Below are 22194 nucleotides of genomic sequence, written 5' to 3'. Positions count from 1 at the left end.
TGGAGAATCCCAGGGATGGGGGAGCCTCGTGGGCTGCCGTCTATGGCGTCGCAGAGTCGGACACGACTGAAGCGACTTAGCAGATAAGATACCTCATAGGTTTTTGGAGAGGATTACTAATAGTATGGAAAGTGCTCAGCATTGTAGCTTGATGTACCTTGTGATCAAGGTAAGTGCTTGAATACATTAACTATTATTATTGCTATCACAACTGTGGAAATGCAAAAGAGTGATGGATATATACATATTTTATCAATTCTCCAGTGCTGAATATTGCGTTTCAATTAATAGAAAATGATATCAGTTGCAAGGTGATTATTGTATTGTCTCTAAGAAAGAAAAAGGGCTGCCTGTTAACTGTACCCTGGCTTCTTGTTACTTCCATGCATTCTTTTCAGTTCAGAGTAGGTTGTGCTGTTGTAACAACTATAGAGTTCAAGTGGATTTCACAATCAAAGCTTATTTCCTCATGTCACATGTCAAATGCAGGAGATGGGAGGGCTCTGCTTACCTTGGCTAGCAGGGGACTGGCTGTCCTAAGAAAGTAGCACAGACCAGGTGACTTCAACAACAGAAAACTATTTCCTCGCGAGTTCTGGAGTCTACAGTTTCAAGCTCGAGGCAGAGCGGGCGTCTTCTGAGGCCTCCCTCCTGGGTTTGTAGAAACCACCTTCTCCCTGGGTCTGTCTGTACCTTAATCTCCTCTTTTTATAAACACATCAGTCATTTTGAATGAGGGCCCACTGAATGACCTCATTTAAATATAATAGCCTCTTTAAAGACTCTATTTCCAAATGCAGTCCCATCCTGAGGTACTGGAGGTTAGTACTTCAATATATGAATTTACATACTGGGGACACTATTGAGTCCATGACACAAATCCCAGCTAGTGCAGGCTCCATCTCATCATGTGCTCCCACCATCCTTTGGCAGGTTCAGGGGTAAATGGCACGCTGCTCTGCTCATCAAGGCTTCTACTTGGAGAGCCCACTGTTGGCCAAAGCGAGTTACATGGGCATGTCCTAGAGCAAAGAGAACCAGTGTATTTGCGGGGGGCGGGGGGCGGGGGGTCACTTAGTAACTCTTGCAGTTCAATTTCAGAGATGCTAATGTAAAAAAAAAAAACAACAAATATGTATCTTCGAACTAATAGGAGATATAAGAGATTGTTGTTACTGCGTGGGAAGAGTGACCATTAGTCAGGTCACCCTCCCGTGGCATTAATTTTCCCATCTAGAAAATGGATTAGAAACTTCTCTATCAATAATTTAATAATGATAAATTTGGTCATTGAAAAAAGAATGACATTCTGCCAGGAATTCGTAAACTCTTTGGCCTCTGATAGTAATCTGATTTCATAGATTGAGCCCCTTTTCTTCCAAGCAGGTCCCTGAACTTAGAAAGCATGTGTTATGAAGCTCTGCTGTTTCTCTCTTCATAATCCATTTCCTCTACGTCTGTAGGTCTCAAGATACGTGGTCAGGTTATGGGACTGAGACTGAAGCCAGGCAGGTGTCACATTCCTCTTGCCATCATCGTTGGCCCAAGGATATACTCATGACAAAACCTGAGATGATGAGAAGAAAATGGTTTCTTTTTTCCTGAGGCTGATGGCAAAATTCTGTGCCTGAGGGAGCTCTCTCTCTTGTCCTGGGCACGAAGCAGATCAGATAAAAGGTTCAAAGTTGCAGGAACTGTTTTGCCACCACAAGAATCCTGAGAATGAAGCCAATAAAGTGTTGAGAGTTGTCAAGAAACCAAGCTTATTTAACCTTATTTGAACCCCTGGACCTAGCTGTGCCTGAAGCCAGGACTTTTCAATAACACGAATCAAAACTTCTCTTTTTTGGATAAAATACTTTTGAGTTCGGTATTCTATCACTTGCTACTGAAAAGGTCCTCATTGATATAAGGTGAAATAATGATTTTGAGCATTGATTTAATCAAGTAAAACCACAATACTGTGCCTGAGATCCAAAAGACACAGTTCAGAGTGACCTTCTTAGCGGTATATAAAAGTCCATTTCTATCAGCAATACCCATCAGAATTCCTGTCTTAGAATTGTATTCTTCGAATTGAGCTTTAGTTTCGTACAAATGTGAAATTCACTAATTTATTTATCACCAAAAAACCACTGCAGACATTATCTTATATGTTACTCAATGGTGCTTTATAAGTAAATTTCTTTTAGAAATCAGTGTTAATGAAACACAAGGGAAGGGCATGCCCTCCTCCCTTCCTGAAAATATGTGAATAACTAATCTTGTATTCTTCTGTGCTTTGGCTACCAGGAAGTATTTAAGCCTCAATCTCAGACTGTTCTATACCAGCTTATCATCAGGGCATTTTTCTTTTCCCTGGTTCTTATGTTCTGTGAATCAATATATTGTATATGTTTTTGTTTTCCACATTCCTTAGTGGAAGAAGCATGCCCCATCTACAACGAGAAGGGGAGGACAGGGCCAACCAGAACCTGGGCCACCCTGCCGCCACAGAACCTGTCCTCTGCCCACTCTAGTCACGGAGCTCCGGATATCACAGACTGCTTGACTGCCCTGCAGTGGCCACCAGGGGCTGGTCCCCGAAGTGAGATGCTTCTGCTACTCTGGCTGCTTCACCTGCGGTGGTCTCTCCACTGGCCGTCTTCATGGCATCACCAGGGCCCATCTGACAGTATGCAGGGCCGGCTGGCGGCGCCCTGGTCATGTTCCCGCAACAGAGGCTGGGAAAGTGAAGGAGGTGAACTCTGCATTTCACTGAGATTCCCATGGAAGGAGTTCCCCAAACACAGGAAAGAGATTCAGATTCTGGGCAGCTAAACATAGGAAGAAAAATGTCCACAACACAAAATCCTTCATGATGTTGTCCCAAGAGTCTGAGAAGATGCTTTCAAAGGGAGTCCGTGAGGTGCGATAAATAGTTTAGCAAACCAGGTGCTCAGAAGTTGTGCTGACTCTCCCCTGGATCTGAGCAAAGACAGGGGTTATCGAAATCAGCTGGGCTTGTTAAGCCTGCCTGTGGCCACCGAACGAAGTTCCAAACATATGTTCTAAGGCACCCTGGAGATAGGGGGGCTGTGCGTCTCTCAGAGGTAACCCCCAAATTGAACAAAGCAACAAACCAGGTTGACGAGATGACTTCAAAAGCCAGAGCCTCTCAATTACTGAGAAATCAGCTGGAGAACATTATAGTTAAGCATAACCGAAGGCAGACAACTCATTAAAAGGATTGCCCTCGGTAATGAAAACCATACTGGCAGAGAGACTTAGCAGGGCTCAGGAAAGGCCCTGCGCATCCCGGGCCCAGAGTGCAAGTGCAGACACTGCTCTGGCTTCCACCCATGAGAAACATTCTGCTTCTTTCCTGGCATCGTTTTCTCCAGACTCATTCATTACTATTTCTGCCTTTATTTGCCCAGGGTATAGCACTTTACAAGGTGCTTGAATGTTCAGAATCTGCTTCCTAATGTTAAAAGAAGATGATTATATATACTAAGTGGAGCTGTTTAAAGTAAGGTTGAAAACATTTGAGGGTGGGTGGGGCAGGTATCTCTGGTCCCTTCGAGAATCTGATGAAAACTGCTGATCTTCTTTCTAGGGAAAATTACACATGTGTGTGCACACAGCTCCTTCCACAATTTTGCATGTAATTTGATGAGCCCACTGACATTCATGCATGGAAATTTAGAGGATTACAGCGTGAAGAGCCTTGTAAGCCATGTTAAGGATCCAAAACTTGATCCAGAGGTCATTTAGGATACTACAGCAGGTAGGAACTGCTTTCGGCTTTCTCTGTGAGAGAGACACAGAATAACTGGTTTAAGCAAGATAGGTATTTTTCTCTACTGTGAAAGAATTCAGAAGTGGGCAGTTCACAGTTAACTGATATTCACAATACTGTCAACATCCTAGATTCTTCTTTATCTTTTAGCTCTGCTGTTCTTAGTACATACTTTCATCCTCAACATCTCTTCGTGGTCATCAGACGGCTGGCTAGCTGTTGCTCCAGTCGTCACATTTGCATTCCAATCAGGGAGAAAGAGGAACTAGGACGCCTGGCTGGTGGGAAATTGCTTTGTGATGTGAAAAAAACACACACATGTCAGAATGGGTGATCAGAGTCAGAGGAAGTCGTCAGGGATACACCCCCAGAGTCTGTCCAAGGGGGAGAAGTCTTGTGGGCTGGGAAGGAAATCATGACTTCTAGCAGGTCCTGAGACCAAAAGATCCTGAGCACTGAGAAGATGACAGTGCTTTCTCAAAAACATCTCCCCTTTGAGGAAGTCCAACAGCATTCTGACTTTTCCTGTAACTGCTTAGACGTTTTGCCCAGAAGTCAAATTTGTGGATCTGTAACTTGCATACAATAAACACACATATTTTAAGTGCACAATTCAATGATGTCTGTCAGATGTGTACACACTTTGTAGAACCCCAGTCAAAACCCTCCCGTCATTACAGAATATTCCCTCATGCCCCACTCACTCAGCTTCTACATCCCCTACCCCAGGCAACCACTGATCTGATACCTGTTATTACAAATGAGTTGGCCTGTTTTAGAAGTCACGTAAGTGGAATCATTCAGAAAATATTCTTTTGTGTCTGGTTTCTTGAGTCAGCATCAAAGCTCTCAGATTCATCATGTTGCCTATCTGTAGTGTGTCTATTTCCGGGAGTACTTCTGTCGTATGAATATACCACAATTTGCTTATCCACTCATGTGTTGATGGATATTTGGGTTGTCTTCAGTTTGGGGCTGTTATGAAAAGATTCATAAACATTTGTGTACAAGCCTTTTTAGAACATACATTTGTGTTGTCTTGGAATGGCTTGATCATATGGTAAGTTTTAACATTTTAAAAGTTATATGGTATGGTATATAGTTAAATATGGTATATTTAATGTTTTAAAATCTGAAGTGGTTATACCATTCTATCTTTCCAGTGGTGCATGAGTCTTTCCATTGTTCCACATCCTTAATAACAGCTGGTAGGGTCACACTTTTTTCTTTTATTATTTTAGCCATTTCAATAGATATGAAGTGATACATCATTAGGTTTAAATTTGTATTTCCCTGATGACCAACATATGTGCTTATTGGAGACTCATATACCCTCTTCTGAGAAGCAAAAACTTCTGCTCATTTAAAAAAATTGAATTATTTGTCTCATTATCTGCTTGTATGAGTTCTTTTATATTCTGGATACAAGCCCTTTGCCAGATAATTATTTAGAAAATGCCTGCTCCCTATCTGTAGCTTGCCTTTGAATTTTCTTAACTGTGTCTTTTGAAGAAGATTTAAATTTTGATAAAGTCAATTTATAATTTTTTTGTTTATGGCTCATAACTTTTATTCCATCTAAGAAATCATTACCCACCCCACGTTTGTAAAGATTTCCTCCTGTTTTTTTTTTTTTCCATAAATTACACTTTTTTGAACTTTTACAAGAGTTGTATTTTATGTATGGTGTGAGGTAAGGGTCACACTATGCATAAAATACAGTTGTTTTTTTTCCCCCAAATAGCCATGTAGTCATTCTGGTATGCGTGTAAACATCTTGCACACTCAGGTGCTTTTTTGGAAATAAAAATCTATTGAAATGCTTTCTATTTTTTCCTCACATTTTGGGGCCCTCTGCTTTGCCTGATGCATGCTGCATCTTTCTATGGAGCAGATTTTGAGTCCTGGTTTTCATAGTTTGAATCTGTGTTGCCTGTGGGTGATCCAGATGGAGACAGCTGTCAAGCTTGGGGTGGGCTGGAGCCCAGGGGGAAAGACTGAGCTGCAGACACAGAAGCAGGAGGTGCGTTGCTCTGGGCGGACTCATCCTGCGGAAAAGCCACAGCTAGGTTCTCCCCGGGTTCCTCCGACCTGCCTTTCTTCCCCTGCCTCTTTGGCCTGGGAGTGGTAGCAACTTCCCTTATGGGCTCCCACATGCTTAAACTCTGTTCTAACACCATTTAATAATTCTTAACTTGTTGCACCACCTACATATGGGAATCTTAGCTCCCTGACCAGGGATCAAACCCATGACCCCTGCACTGGCAGTGTGGAGTCTTAACCACTAGACCACCAGGAAATCCCTTTAATACCCTTTTGAATCCACAATCTGTTTCCTCCTGAGACCCTGTATGATACACCCAATTATGAAACAGTTTATTGAAAGGTAATGTCCCTTATAATTCTCCCTCATATTGAACACCCAGGCACATGCCTGACAGGCATCTAATCAGTCCATAATTGGCTAATGCTGAAGGCTTCCATTGCAAAGGATGCTAGACTTGGGTTGGCTGACAAAGGTAGTATTTTTTGGTAATTTCTGAACTGTTCACAGAAGGAGGCTCAGTGGTTTCCTGGAGGCCCTAGACTGTTAGCTCCTCAAGGGCAGGAATCTTTTTTGCATTCACTCATCCTCTGCTCTCCAGCATCCAGGAAAGGATAGCAAACACTGATGTGTTGGAAACCCTGCAGTGAGTACCTTCTAGCCCTTCTCCTCGTACCCCCAGCAGCTTAGGATGGCCCCTCCAGCATTTTATAGGGAAAATACTTAAGTACTCAGATGGTAAAGAATCTGCCTGTAATGCAAGAGACCTGGGTTCAATCCCTGGGTCAGGAAGTTCCCCTGGAGAAGGGAATGGCAACCCACTCCAGTGTTCTGGAGAATTTCATGGACAGAGGAGCCTGGTGAGCTACAGTCCATGGGGTCACAAAGAGTTGAACATGACTGAGTATCTAACACTTTCACTTTCACAATCTAGTGAGGGCATTCAAGAGCTTCCAAAATAGTGCAGGAACCTTTTATTTTGCTGACTCTGAATGTTTAAAGGAATTTCTAGTCATTTGCTCCAGACCATGATGGCCATAAATAAATCAGCCTGCCCTGGGGGTTCCAGGCGGAGTTGAGGCAATGGGAAAGGGCAGGGTCAGTGGAGAGAGGGATGCAGGGTGGAGGGGACCCCCCCTGTGGGTTCGGTGGAGAGGGATGCAGGGTGGAGGGGAACCCCCCTCTGTGGGTTCAGTGGAGAGGGATGCAGGGTGCAGGGTGGAGGTGGAGAGAGGATGCAGGGTGGAAGGGAACCCCCTGTGGGTGGAGGGGATGCAGGGTGGAGGAACCCCCTCTGTGGGTTCGTGGAGAGGGATGCAGGGTGGAGGGGAACCCCCCTCTGTGGGTTTGGTGGAGAGAGGGATGCAGGGTGGAGGGACCCCCCTCTGTGGGTTCAGTGGAGAGGGATGCAGGGTGGAGGGGAACCCCCCTCTGTGGGTTCGGTGGAGAGGGATGCAGGGTGGAGGGGAACCCCCCTCTGTGGGTTCGGTGGAGAGGGATGCAGGGTGGAGTGGGTTTGGTGGAGAGAGGGATGCAGGGTGGAAGGGAACCCCCCTCTGTGGGTTTGGTGGAGAGGGATGCAGGGTGGAGGGGAACCCCCCTCTGTGGGTTCGGTGGAGAGGGATGCAGGGTGGAGGGTGGGTTTGGTGGAGAGGGATGCAGGGTGGAGGGGAACCCCCCTCTGTGGGTTCGGTGGAGAGGGATGCAGGGAACCCCCCTGTGGCGTGGCTGCCATGCTTCTCATGTGTGGGCTACAGCAACAGACTTGCTTCACTTCCCGCCTATGTGGCTTTGGGCCCAGGTAACTCCAACTCAGGCAGGCTCAGCGAGAGGATCCAGGATACACCCAGAGCTCCCTGTTCTGTCTCTTCCTGCCTCCTCCCTGTGTCTCCTTGAAACTGCTCTCCAATGCTCATCACCTTCATACGGCAGGCAGGCCTCTCAAGTTGGCTGCCTCTGGGCCAAGCTTCCCACACTCTCTGATTCAGTGCTACCTTCCCAGTAACAGGCCCCTCACTTGGGTCAGAAGCCCACTCCTGCAGCAATCACCATGCCCTAGGGGTGGGTCACATGTGGGAGTGGGAACCTGCCCAGATCATATGGTCTGTGGGTGGAGAGATGGTCCTCTCTCCTCACACACACACACGAGAACCCAGAGCTGTTCTGAGAGAAAATGGCTGTGGATGCTGGGGAGGCAAGTGACAAGCCTCCCGGGGTTTGCTGCAAGCCCTTCACTACTGATGTTTTAAAGAACGGGGATAAGTGGCAAGAATGCTCTGGGTTCACATTCTGCCTCAGCCACGTATTAGTTGTGTGGACTCAGGCAAGTCAGCTTATTTGCGCCTCACTTGTAAAGTGGAGAACATGCCTCCCCATTCACAGTCTGTGTGCAAATAAGCACTTGTAAAGGCCCCAGTTTGGCACCCAGGCCACTGGCCAGCACGAAATGGTAGCAATTATTGTTATAATTATTATCATTTCCAGGCTTGAGCCTCTGGGAGTCCGAAGATGCCCAAGGACCAGCTGCAGGTCATTAGACTTCATGTGGCTGACATCTGGGCTCAGAGGAGGCAGTGGTGGGGCGGTGTCTCTGTCACGGAGACCTGTGGGACCTACCTGGCTTGATGAGGGCCCAGGCCACAGGCTGGCCCCGGCAGACACCAGCACGGGGGAGGCAGGGCAGGCACCTGCAGCCTGGGGTGTCGTGACTTGTTTAGTGAAAGCCTGAGAGCACTGCCAACAGTCTTAGTTAAACGCACATTGAGGAGGTTCAGAGTCTCAGTGATTAGGCGAGAGGAAGGGCAAGGAAGCCTAGAGAATTCAGTGGTTAGTTGAATAACTATGTTGCCATTTATTGAGTCCTTACTGCTGATCAGACCCTGTGCTAAATGTTTTACATCTGTGCAGATCTTCATGTCTCCTAGTGTGTTTATTCTCCCTTCTCTCTTACAGGGTCAGAACCTCTGATTTTAAGCTTTGTCCAGAATAAAGGCAGCACGTCCCCCTCTTCTTCTTTAGCTAAGAAGGATCATATTCTGGTCAATGGGATGTGAGCACATGTGTGCAATGTCAATGTCCGGCCCCTAAAAGGAAAGCTGATGCCCTTTTCCTCTACACCTTGGCTGGCATGCAAGCATGAAGGCGAGACATCTGGGACTGGCAGAACAGAGTAATACTTTGAGGGTAGCAGAGCAACAAGGGAGAAGGAATCTAGGTTCCTGGAGAACCGTGGGCTCCCGAATCAGCCCTGACTTGCCTATGCTTATGTGAGACATGGATCTCTGTATTGCGTAACAGGAGTTCTGTCTTAAAAGAGACTCTAGCAGTAATATACATCTTTATGATAACATATTCCCATCTTATGTTGAGATGAGAAAAATGAGGTTCAAAAAAAATTAATAACTTGCCCAGAGTGTATTAGTTAGTATAACACTATTGCTATAACAAATAAGACCCAATACCAATCATATATGGTCTTAAACACTGATGGTTGTTTCTTGGTCACCTAACAGTCTTGGGTATGTGAAAAGCCAGTGTCGCAGTCTTTTCTGTCATCAGAAATCCAGGATAAAAGAAGTGCTTCCATCTTCAACATATAAATTTCAAATCTGTCCTGGAGGTCATCACTATTCCAGCCAGTAAGAAGAGGGGAGAGAGCATGGAGCAGGGCCAGAGAGAGATTAGGAATGAGGTCAGGAAGTGGTGCCCACCTTTTCTCATATTTAATTGGCTAGAACTCAGTCACATGGCCAAATTTAACTGCAAGGGAAGCTGGGAAATGTAGTCTAGCTATGTGCTCAGGAAGAAGAGAAGACATTTTGCTAAAGAGCTTGATAGTCTCTGTCACACTCACATCACTTAGCGAAAAGTTGTAGAAGGGGAATTGGTCAGCTTGATTCTGAAGGTGAGTGTCTTTTGGCTTCTCTAAATTGCCTCCCAGTTTCGAATCAGAGCTTTTGTTTGGTATCTGTTACGGTCTTTTGATGTGTCAACTTGGCTAGGCTACAGTCTCTAGTTATTCAGTCTAGGCTATGAATATATTTCATAGATGTGATTAAAGTCCATATTCGTTTGGCTTTAAATAAAGGGGATTATTCTAGATAAGCTGGATGGGCCTGATTCAATCAGTTGACAGCCTTCTCTGATGAAGAAAAATGTACAACATGAGAGCTGCGAGTTAAGTTTTATTTGGGGCAAAATGAGGACTGCAGCCTGGGAGACAGCATTTCAGATAGCTCCGAGAAACTGCTCCAAAAAGGCAGAGGGGAAGGCAGTATGTGATTTTGGTGAAGAGGGAGTACATGCACATATTTTTTGCAGCTTTCTGTTAGTCTTGTGAAGCTTCTGCTAGTTGCAAGGAGCAGTCGTCACCATGAAGGATTTTAGTGCTTTTCTATATGAGGAGATACAAGAACTAGGCTCATAGAATTGGCTCCTAAAAATATCTTAACTATCTGAAGACCTGTTCTTACCAATCCCCTACCCCCAACTGTCCGAACACAGTAACTCATTTCTGCTCTCCACCCTGAACTCCATTCAGGGGCTGTTGAAGGTCAGCAGCTGTAGTAGCACATGACTTAATCCTTGTAGAGGCAGATGGCAAGTGCCAGGGAATGAAGTTTGTTGAATGAATGAATGTTATCAAACCTCTCCCAAGGGTAGCCTCATTTCCATAAGCAATGCCTGAAGAGGACTTCACCCCTCAAAAGGCAATGATCCATGGAATTTCCACCTTGATAGCCATGGAGAAAAGGGGTATTTTGGGGGTAGTGTGTTTAAAGAGCTTTCACAAATTGTACTCTCACACATGGCTGGGGAGGCCATTCATTAAAAAAAAAAAACTAATGATTATACAGTTAGATCTACATTTTCTAAAGGATTTTCTGCAGAATTTCAGTGTCAGGGAATATTAATAGGTGCTATAGACAGATATATACATAGTTGCTCAATCAAATAATGTTTGAAGCACAGTACAACAAACACAAGTCCACACAGATGCTTGTACTGAACACACAATGCAAGTCATGGATTTTGAAGACTTATAAGCAAGAGATTATGAAATTTCTCTTTAGTTTTTTTTATATTGATTATCCAGTGAAATGATTTCTTTTGATATATTGGGCTGAATAAAATGTTATTAAAATAAATTTTATCTGTTGCCCTTTATCTTTAAAAAGGAGGACATTTAGAATCTCACACATGGCTTGCATTCTGTTTCTATTGGACGGTGCTGTGTAGACAAAGGGCGTATAGTGGTGAGGAGCAGACATAAGGAAGGACAGTTCTTAAATTAGAAAAACTGTTTTAAAACAATTTCTAAAAGGCTAAATGTAGACAAAAATGGAAAAGTACATTTAAAAGCACAGAGGAGGTGAACATCAGATAGGCAAGAACAAAGCATTTCCTATTTGTTTTCCAATCGGCTTTAAATGGGATCTAAAGGTGGCACCCTGAAGTTTTGGCAGGAAACTCAGCTTTGGTCATTAAAGGGGCTCTCCCACCCCTGGGTTACATTAGGAAGAAATTTTGGTTCCTCGGTCACCCAGCTCACGCTGATTGCCAAGGGGACACTCATTGCCTTGGTCAGTATGTTCTTCTCCAATCTGTTGCAGGAAGGGGGACCCCTTCCAGGGCCCGAGAGTGGGCTCTTGTCTAACACTCGGTAATGAACTGAGAAGACACATGTGCTGACAAAGAGACTTTGTTGGGAAGGGGCTCCTGCGTGGAGAGCAAGAGGGTAAGGGCACCCAGGAGGACTGTTCTGCCATGTGACTCGCAGTCTTGGGTTTTATGGTGATGGGGTTAGTTTCCAGGTTAACTCTGGCCAATCACTCTGACTCAGGGACCTTCCTGGTGGAACACGCATCACTCAGCCAAGATGGCTTCCAGTGAGAAGGATTCTGGGAGGTTGATAGGATACGTGGTGTCTCCTCTCTCCTTTTGACCTTTCTAGAACTCTTCTGGTTGGTGGAAGCTTGTTAGTTCTGCATTCCTTACCATGACCTCCTTTTGTAAGATAACTCAAGAACATGGCTACTGTCTTGTCTGGCCAGGGCAGGCGGTTTTGGTCAGTGTTTTCCCTAACAAATCCACATGGGAATGAAGTCTTCAGACAGAATGGGCACCTCAGAGAGTAGGATCATACCGCATACCAGGGTCTTGCTATCCCTAGGGCACTACAACTGGAGGTGTGGGGGATTGATCTCTCTCCCTGGACCCAGATATATCCCTTTCCTTGCTCTCTATGTCCTTACCTGTCCCCTTTCTCTTCACCGCCAACACACATCTGCATCTTTCTGACCCTAAACGTCATCTTTTTAGCCAGTTCAAGCCAGAGGTCCATGACCCACAACATGAGGGTTGAATCTAGCCTAATGATGTTTTGGGGGAAACACACACACAGTTTTTAATTTGACTTGAATGCCAACATTTAAAGTCATGTGCTTTCACACAAAAGTCTACATTTCCAACTTCTCTCGAAACGTTAGGGGATAGGGTAACCCTGGACCTCTATTTCTATGGCAACAGATGGTTGGGGGGAGCAGTTGCATCCATTTCATTCCTCTTAGTGACTGCACAGTCTTTTACTGTTTGTGTGAATTTTATATCCTTTTGGATCAAAAGTAAACTAAAATTGGATTATTTTGAGAAGCAGGGCCAGGCCTGGGGTTAAGAGAGTGAGCCGTCTGGGGTGCAGAACTGCACAGCACCTCCTGGAGCTTTGTCCCTGGGGCATCTAGCTCGCCAGACCCTAGCCCTAAACTTACGGGCTTTTTTCTTCCAACACATCCCTGTCTTCTGACAGCTTTTTATATTTATGCCATCGAACTACATACAAATAGGGGCCTTGGTACGGGTCCTTGGTAAACCAGAGGAGAGCCCTCGCGGGAGAAGTCGAGGCAGAAACCAGGTGGCAGTGAGCCTCGAGGGGAATTCCGGCGTAGACCTTGCAGGGTAAGCGCTCTCAGGACTTTTGTGTGCAGAGGGCAGAGAGTGACGGCGTGCTAGCTGGATGTGGGCTGAGTGGAGAGTTCTGCTTCGTTTTGATTTAAAAGATGAGAAACGAGAATGGGCTTGTAGGAGACTGGTTGTGTGTGCTCAGTCACGTCCAACTCTTTGCAACCCCATGGACTGTAGCCCACCAGGCTCCTCTGTCCGTGGGGTTTTCCAGGGCTATAGTCCGTCCCCTCCTCCCATCTTGCCCACAGCTCTTGGAGGAGAGGGTGCCATCATCCTGATCCTACAGATGAGGCAACCAAACTCAGAAAGGCTTGCTCAAGACACATGTGAAATCTTCTTTGAAATACCACATTTGGAGGTTGGTGAAATAAGTGCTTTGGCACGCACACACACACACACACACACACACACAAGCCTCTGCAATATTGCTTGTGGTATAAGTCCAAAGAGGGCTGGCCATAGTGAAAGACACTAGGTGATGTAAGGTTCGGGGCTTCAGGCCACGTGCCTTCTTAGGTTTCTCCCAGCATCCTTTCAGGAGATGCCCTTGAGTGATGGGTAGGGATGGTTTTCTGTCTCTCCACCATGGAGTCAAACTAGGTGATGGAAGTCTAGGGTTGATGTCTTTCAGGCCTCTTGTCCCCCACCCTATGCACCCTATGCTCCACCCTCTAAAACTCCAACACAAATATGTGGTATGCTGCTGCTGCTGCTAAGTCCCGTCAGTCGTGTCCAACTCTGTGCGACCCCATAGATGGCCACCCACCAGGCTCCCCCGTCCCTGGGATTCTCCAAGCAAGAACCCTGGAGTGGGTTGTCATTTCCTTCTCCAAAGCATGAAAGTGAAAAGTGAAAGTGAAGTCACTCAGTTGTGTCCAACTCTTAGCGACCCCATGGACTGCAGCCTACCAGGTTCCTCCGTCCATGGGATTTTCCAGGCAAGAGTACTGGAGTGGGTTGCCATTGCCTTCTCCAAATATGTGGTATAGTTATAAAAAATTGAATTACAGGTGTAACTTGTTCCCATATCAGCAGGACCATATTGCTACATGACCTACAGGTCATATAATAATGATGTGACATCATGGTGAAGAGTCATATTGCAATTATATAAGCATGGTCATTCTGGGACCTTGCATGGTTCTCTGCAGTGCCACAGATCCCAGTGAGCTACTGACCATGACTGTGTGGCTAGTTTTATAGCAGAGCTGGGATTGAGCTCATGTGTGTCTGATCCCAAAGCCAAGAGAGAAGGGATGAAGGGTCAGATTTGGACAAGAAACAGTCCACTTGTCTTACTGAGACAGGAGCCAGGAAGGAAAGGATAAGTGTGCCTACAGGTACAATTTTGTGAAGCTAATGTGTGGGTATGTGGACAGAAAGTTGCTGGTGGTCTTTTTGTTAACTTTATAGATGCAAAATTGAAAAATAAAAATTCTGCATATGCAATTTAATGTTTTGATGTATGTCTACATCAAAAGTGAGATGATCACCATGGTCGAGCTAATTAACACAGGCAAGATCATTTGCTGAGAGCAGGAGGGGACTGCTGAGATGAGGTTTGGAAGAGGAGTTGAATGTCTGGGACAGTTGCACCGGCCTGGGAATGAGGGCACTCGCCAGGGGACACCAGCAGTATTTTAAGGCATCACTGAGATCTGGGTTGAGTCTGGAGATCATGAAGTTGAAGTGACTCCATTGTGTCTGATGTGGTCTTTCCCAGCAGCTCTCTGTAGCCTGAGAGCTGGAACCAGGAAGGCCAGTAGTCAGATTTATCTAGGATTAGGGTTTTGCTAGGCGGGAACAATAGAAGCAAAAGGGAACCAAGGGAATTGATAAGGAGGGGTCCAAGTGACAGTTGTGTGGTGTAAGATGGTGTATTAATCAGCTTTGTCTCCACTGTAATTGACCAAATCCCAACTTCAAGTGGAATAAATATCCAGCAAATCCAGGGCTGTGACAGTTTCAGGCATGGCTGGATCCAGGCATAAACAATGTTACCAAGACATTGTCTTTATCTCTTGTGGCTTTCTTGTGTTGGCTTCACTTTTAGTACTCTCTTCCCTTGCAGTATTCATCTTTGCCCCTTGAAGCTCCAGGTCAGCAACCAAGTAGTTTAGCAACTCTAGCTGAAAGGAAGCTGCACTTTCCCGAGAGTTCCAGCAAATATCATATAAGATCTGCTCACAGTCTACCAAGCCAGGTCGTGTGCCATTCCTCAACCAATGACCATGTCTAGGGGAAGCCAGTTCTCTGATTGTCCAGGTCGAGGTCATGTGTTCATCTCGGGAGTGAGTCCCGCGTGAGACACAGACAGAGGCAGGATCCTCTACACATGAGGAGGAGAGGAAGAGAGGCCACAAGCTAAAGGTGTGAAACAATGGTGATGGGAGCAAGGGAGCGGGGGAGCAGAAAGGGTGGGAGGCTGAGATGGCGGAATCGGTTTAGATGAGAAACTAGCATGCATGAGGATTCTCATCAGGGCAGACCTCAGAATAAAAGTGAGGACTGAGCGTCAGGGTTTGCACTTTACAAGGATGTTAGCTGCAAGCAATAAAAATCCCCTCTAAACAAAAAAGACCCTCTTTGGAAGGACTTTGGGCTCTCCCAGAATTAACAGGTGGCTAGAGAGCTAGGATTAGACTGGGAGTGGAAACCAAGAGTGTCCCTGGATCACTGGACAGGACCACACAACCGAAGCAAATGGTCTCCGGGTGCACGGCTGCTGCAGTGAGCTGGCCTTCAGCTGTCCCCTTGTCATATGCTCAGGATTCAATATCACAGATGAAAGCATCCTCCTGGCCATGCCTGAGTCATGCATCTGTCCCCTGGCCACACTGGTGTGAGGACCAGGAGAGTGTGGCCTCTTGGGAGAAGGAGACTTCCACCCAGGAAACACCCTAATGAGAGCAGTGAGCAGAAAGTGCAAATCTGACATTAGAACACCCAATAGGTGACAAACGTCCTTCGGAGTGACCCCTGGGGTGATTTTCATGATTTCTCCTAACAACCCTTTGGGCTGGGTATTACTTCTGACAGAGGGGCACACGGAGGCTCTGAAGTGTTAAGTTGGCAGGTGGCAGAACTGGCCTTCCCAGCCTGGGCCTGTTTGTTGATGGGAAAAGCCCTGGCTTGCTCCCCCTGCCCTGGGAGTTGTGGAGCCCACCGGGACTGAGTCAGTTGCGGGCCAGTCCCCTATCAGCACATCAAATATGCAGTCTTCAGGTGCCCTGGAGATGGCCTCGGAGCCACCTGAGACTTCCCCACACTTCCTTTCTTGACTCCTCCCCATCCCCGAACCAAGCCCATGTCCCCCTCCGCAGAGCAGTCCAGGAGAAAGCAGGGCAAACGCCACCCTTCCTTGCTCCCCAGTCATGCTGTTTTGCTGTTTGTTCTTGTCACATGTTATTTTGGTGTCCCATAAAAGCCATAAATATGCCAAGGCATGTTGAGTCCACTCTGGGAGATGGATGGGAGTCCCAGGGGTGTGGGCAGTGCATTAATGACCCAGGCGCCAGGGCCAGGCCCCTTCCTGGCTCCGAGGCTCCTTACACAAGACCCCTTCCTAGCCCACACCCAGGGCAGGGTCGGGGGCTGTCCCGTGGCCACGGGAACAAACAGATCCTGACAGGCCGGAACCACTTCCTGCTCACTGTCGCTCATTCTAGGGGAACTGGCCTCTCACTGTGTGTATGCCTCGAGAAGGGAAAACTTCCTGTTTGTGAAGAAGAAAAAAGCCCTCCGAACAGCTCGACGGCCCTTGGACATCAAAGTGTTCTTACAAAACACCATCCTAATGGCTTAAGCATCAATGAATCAGGGCCATATGGATCTCATTTGCCATAAAGTGCACACGGGTTTAAAAATCCTGAGGAAAAATGCCAGGCAAAATATGTTTCAGGTTTTATTGAACCAAAAAACCCTAAGAAGATAGATTTTCGACGGTCACCCAACCCAGGAGACAGGTCGAGTTTTCCAGGCTGACTGGAGAGAGAAGCTTTTTCCTTAAGCCACAGTAGCTTAAGCCATGGCTCTTGATAGCAGATGCACTTTAAGTCAGATTTTGATGTAATTGAGACATAAAGGGCTTTTACTGGATCTTTTTCTTTATAGGAACACTTTCAGAGTGTTGAGAAGAGACCAGCTCATTTTCTGGGAGAACAGTAGGTTTGAAATTCAGAAGTGATGTGGGAGGAATCAGTGGTGTTTGGGTATCCTGTTTCTCTGGGGAACATTCAGAAAAGGGGACTTTGCAAAAGCACCCCAGAAAACTCCCCTCCCCGACCCGCAACTTTGGAAATATATCCACTGGAAAAGAACATGGAAGGAAAGGGAAAAAAGAGAAGAGAAGAAGAGCAAGGGAGGAAGAGAATAGAAGGAAGAAAGGGAAAGAATTTCGGGAATGACGGAGGGAGGGAAGAGAAAAGAACCTTTTAACGTTATCCCATAACCGAAGTTTCCACAGCAGGAAAAACGGTGTCACACTACAGTGTATTAGCAATTGAGCTGTTTTATGTTCTGCATTCAATTTTTCTAGTCATATATTTCTCCCCGGCTTGCAATCTTTGCTTTGTGAAAAGTGTCATAAAGAAATGCTTTCCCGCTAACGCACTCTGACTGGATCAGATTCCAGCTTGTTCCTCTCCAAGACGTTATCCCGACGAGAATCCGTGTACTGCGGAGGGATCTGTCGGAGCCGCTTAGAGGGACAGATGAGAGGCTTGGAACGCGGCCCAGGCTTCGTAACGAAACCTTAGCCCAGACGAGGGCCAAAGAGGAGGCTGTGGTTTGGGGGGTCTTGAGGAATTCACGTGGCTTCGCTTCGGACGGGTTCGAAAGAGCTCAGCGCTGAAAGATGAACACGCCTGGCTTTCTTCTCCTCCCGCGCTGGTAGATGAACCCGCTCTGGCCACTGATGCCTCACGCATGAGAACACCAGATTTCCATTTGGCTTTATTTTTAGGTTTTTGATTGTGTGTGTGTGTGTTCTTGTCACTTTCAAGTAGAATATGGTGTGTTATAAATAAAGCCCCACTTTCTCCCATCCTGATCACACACCATATGAGCCGTGTGTGTGTGTGTGTGTGTGTGTGTGTGTGTGTTGGAGGTGGGCGGTGAAGGTGGGGGGTTTGGGGAGGAATGCCTATCCAGCACTGGTCCATATGCACCCGAAATTTTCCTTTGAAAATCCCAAGGCCTGGCCCACATTGACATGAAATTATTATGTACTTTTGTTGTACAACAAATTATCATCCTATACTGTTGCAACAGGCGTTTCTACAGAGAATGCAGGTTGTAGTAATTTTGTCATATGGAGTAATATGTCACATAGACCATTCTGGATTTAGACCAATATATACAGTTTCTGGCCTAAGCAGTAACACATGTTTGGAGGAGAGACCGTTTCATTTTACTGGAATGGACAGTAAGTAGAAACACATTCCAGATTTCTTTTTTTTTTTTTTCCCCTGCCCTGAAATTTGGCAGCCAGAATCCTCCCTGCACTTGATCTCAGGTTTTCAGCTGCTCACGAACCATGGTGCTCAGAGCGCTACAATACGTGTACATCCAGTGACTAATGAAACCTTAAATCACTGCCCAACAGGTTTCCCAGAACACCTCCGAGAGCTGTTTGAAATGAGTGCAAACAGCACTCCAAATTTGCCCAATACCACGCTAGCTAAAGTTTAGGACTTTTTGCATTAATTTTATGCTTTCGAAGCCTGGCCTTGTGGAACCATCTTTTCTTTTTTTGGATGCTGTGTGAGTGGAATAAAAGACAGGCAGCCTGGGGAGGTGATGCGTTTCCTCCAGACCCTGTAAGTGCGAACATGGAGATACTGAGGTAACTGTTTTCCAGGCTTCTCGAGGGGACGCCGTGTTACCTTGCTGCGTGGTGTGGATGGGACAGGGGACATGGGCTGGCTGAATGCCTTTGTTGCAATTGACCCCAGGATCTGGAAAAGTGGGGACAGGGTTAGAAAAAAAAATGAGTCACATCAACTGGACACCTACTTTGTCCCCACCTTGTGCTTTGTACAAATTCTATTTCATGCCAATGCTCATGATAATACCATTTACTGATGAAGAGACTGGTATTGGAACCCCAAGGTTTTTCTAGGGGATTTGATGATCAGGCTATCTGACCTTGAACAAGGACTCTCTCCTTCCCAGCAGCCCCCTTTGCCGGATGCCTCGGGCACAATAGGTCCTTGGTAAGGCTTTATTTTCCATGTGATTACTTTGTGTAGGCCCTACAGGATTAAAAGTTCTTGGGGTTCAGGGACCCTGACTTTCCTTAATTGATCTTACTTTGGTCCTTGTATTCCTGGAGAGAATCCTTTAGAACAGTTGGTCTCAACTGAGAACCATTTTGTCCCCTGGGGCATTTGGCAATATCTGGAGACATTGGTGCTAGTGGATAAGCAAGAGACTCGGGTTTGATCCCTGGGTTGGGAAGATCCCCTGGAAGAATGCATAGCCACCCATTCCAGTATTCTTGCCTGGAGAATCCCATGGACAGAGGAGCCTGGCAGGCTATGTGTGGTCCATGGGGTTGCAAAGAGTTGGACACGACCGAGGAGACATTTTGGTTGTCATCACTGGGCAGAGGGATGTTACTGACATCCAGGGGGTAGAGGCCAGGGAGGCTGTTAACTCAGGACACCCTCCTGCTGCCCACAACAAAGAATTATATAGCCCCAAACCCCAAATGTCACTAGTGCTGACACTGAGAAGCCCTGCTGGAAAAGAAAATAGGCTTCAAGCTAGTAAGGACAATCTAAAGCAACCTAAAATGCCTTGCTCGAAAGACTTTTTTAAAAGAATCATAAAGACCAAAGATTCAATATCCTTGTTTATCAGCTGATAATGGAAACCATAGTCCATTGCCAAAACAAACTGGAAAATCAGAAATGGGCTAAGGGGTAGAGAGAGAATTAAGTTAGAACAGGAGCTTCTTGAAGGCAAGGATTGTGTTATGTTAATTCTGAATACCCTGTACACACAGCATTGTCTTAGCATACAGTCAGTGCTTAATAAATGTTTGCCAAGTATCTGATGGAATAGATGTTATATAATGTAACACTTAACTGTACCAGCTACTGAACAGTTGCATGTGCTATGATCTATTCAGGTCTCCAACAATATCCCAGACCAGCTGTTGATGGGGGGCTTCCTTCCCTCCCTGGGAACCCATTCTGTTTTTGATGGACATGAGCATTAGAAAGGTAATGACTTCTAACTGTGATCTGGAGCCTCTCTTCTTGGGAAGGGGCCAACAGATGCTACTGAACAATCCCTGTCTGGGAGAATATATGGTCAGGATGAAATGGTATTTTATAGGGCCTAGCGTTGTGTGTTTGGTTACCACTCAAACCTCAGGACCTTTCTCAGATTCTGCAGAGAAGAACTAGTCACCTCCCTCACTCTGAAAAAGAGGTCCTTCTGGGTATCTGGGTCCATGGTGTTCTTCTCTGGGAAAGCTCTTCCCCTCTGCCATGCCTCTTTCCTGCCCCATTGAATTGGCTTTCCTGTCGCTGAAACCAGTGTTTCTGGAGGTCAGAGCCTCAGCAGGGGAGGAGACAGGGCTCTGTGAAGCCAGACGGCTCTGGGTTCCAGTCTTGACTGTCACGGAGGCCTTGGTTTTCTCATCTCTAAAATGGGCAGATGGAAGTGGAAATTTGCTGTATGATGCAGGGAGCTCAAATCTGGTGCTCTGTGACAACCTAGAGGGGTAGGATGGGGTGGGAGGTGGAAGTGGCTTTCAGGAGGGAGGGGACATATGTGTGCCTATAGCTGATTCATTTTGATGTATGACAGAAACCAACACAATATTGCAAAGCAGTTTTTCTTCAATTAAAATAAATAAATTTAAACTAGGAAAATTAAAATGGGCAGATGGGACTTCCCTGGTGGCCCCGCAGTTAAGATACTGTGCTCCAAATGCAGGGGGCACAAGTTCAGTCCCTGATTGGGGAAGGTCCCACACCATGTGGTGTGGGCCTCCAAAAAAGGGCAGCTGACATCTGCCCCATCGGTGCCATCCAGGGAAAATGATTATAACATGAACATTAGTTTTGAATGCATGGCATGAACACAACACCTTCTATTAGAAACGTTTTATCAGCAAGAAGACTCGGGTTTGATAAGCGATTTGCTCTAGATCCACGGTCAAGAACTCATGGAGATGAATCCAGCTCACTTGTTTCAGAGCTCATCTGTTCTTCACGATTCCACACCAGTGCTCAGTCTATGCCTAATCAGTTAATTTCCCCTTCCCCTTTCTAGTTCAACACCTGAAATTGGTCTTGACTTGCTCTGTTTCCTTGACTTGGTTGCAGTGTCTCAAATGGCCTGTAAGCTCTGAGAGGTCACAACCTCTCCTTTCCTGTGGGCAACACTCTCCTGCCCTCTCCCTTGTTCAGGCTGAAGGTGTGTATTCAGATGACACTTGCTGACTTGAAAAAATATGGAAGGGCAGTGTCTTGCTCCCCACTCTATCCCTTCACACACACGTACACATACACACACAAGGTCACACACACATTGACACATGGACTCGTGCCACCATGTACTCATACACGTACTCATGGGCTCACACACTCACACACATTCACATACATACCCTGCCCCTGGGTATCGTGTCCTTGGTGAGTGGGGGTCTCAGGTGGGGTCTGACTGCTGGTTTTCATCACATTACAAGTCTGCCTGGGGAGTGAGGTCTCATTTAGAGACGCAATATTAAATGGGTATGCTTTGGGCCGAAATTGTTTTTAAGCATGTACATTTCAAATCCATTTAATTTCCAGCCATCAGTTGAAATCAAGCCGTTTTGTACTTGTCACATACATTTTCATTCTGGGAAGGCCTGTTTCTGGAGCCGCGGCACGCCACATGTGTGTGCCAGGGGGCAGGGCGAGGGGGCTGGGACTGTGAATGGCTTTTCCATGTGGGTAATTGTGGTCGTCAGGAAAGCATCTCACAGCAGTTTACGCTTTCTCAGTTTACCAAAGCCCCAGCATCTGTTCTGAGGCAGCGATACTGAGCTTGGGGCAGCCCGTGGCCCACCCCATCAATGCCAGGAAGGCACCCTCCCCGGCAGGCTTTGAATCTGCAGAAAAGAAGAGAAAAACAGGGGAAAGGAGAAGAAAAGGAGATGTTGACACATGCTCTGAAGAGGCCAAGGAATTCTGTTTACTCCTTGCTGATATTTCTGCCTTTTGTTGTGGCAAAGACCTGCCTTTTACTGCATTGTTGAAACATCTTCAAAGTCTGGAAATCTGAGGGGCATTCCAATGAAAACCTTTGCTGGGCTGCAGTGGAGAGAACCCCAAATTCGAATCAGGTCCCAGCACTTGGCAGCCGTAACGAGGACGGGGCAGCATGAGCCCTGAGTGGGTGGGGAAGG

The sequence above is a fragment of the Bos mutus genome, chromosome 20, assembly GCF_027580195.1.
Source record: "Bos mutus isolate GX-2022 chromosome 20, NWIPB_WYAK_1.1, whole genome shotgun sequence".
Lineage (NCBI taxonomy): Eukaryota > Metazoa > Chordata > Mammalia > Artiodactyla > Bovidae > Bos > Bos mutus.
The sequence above is the reverse complement of the archived record's forward strand: the minus strand, read 5'-3'. Positions refer to the sequence as shown.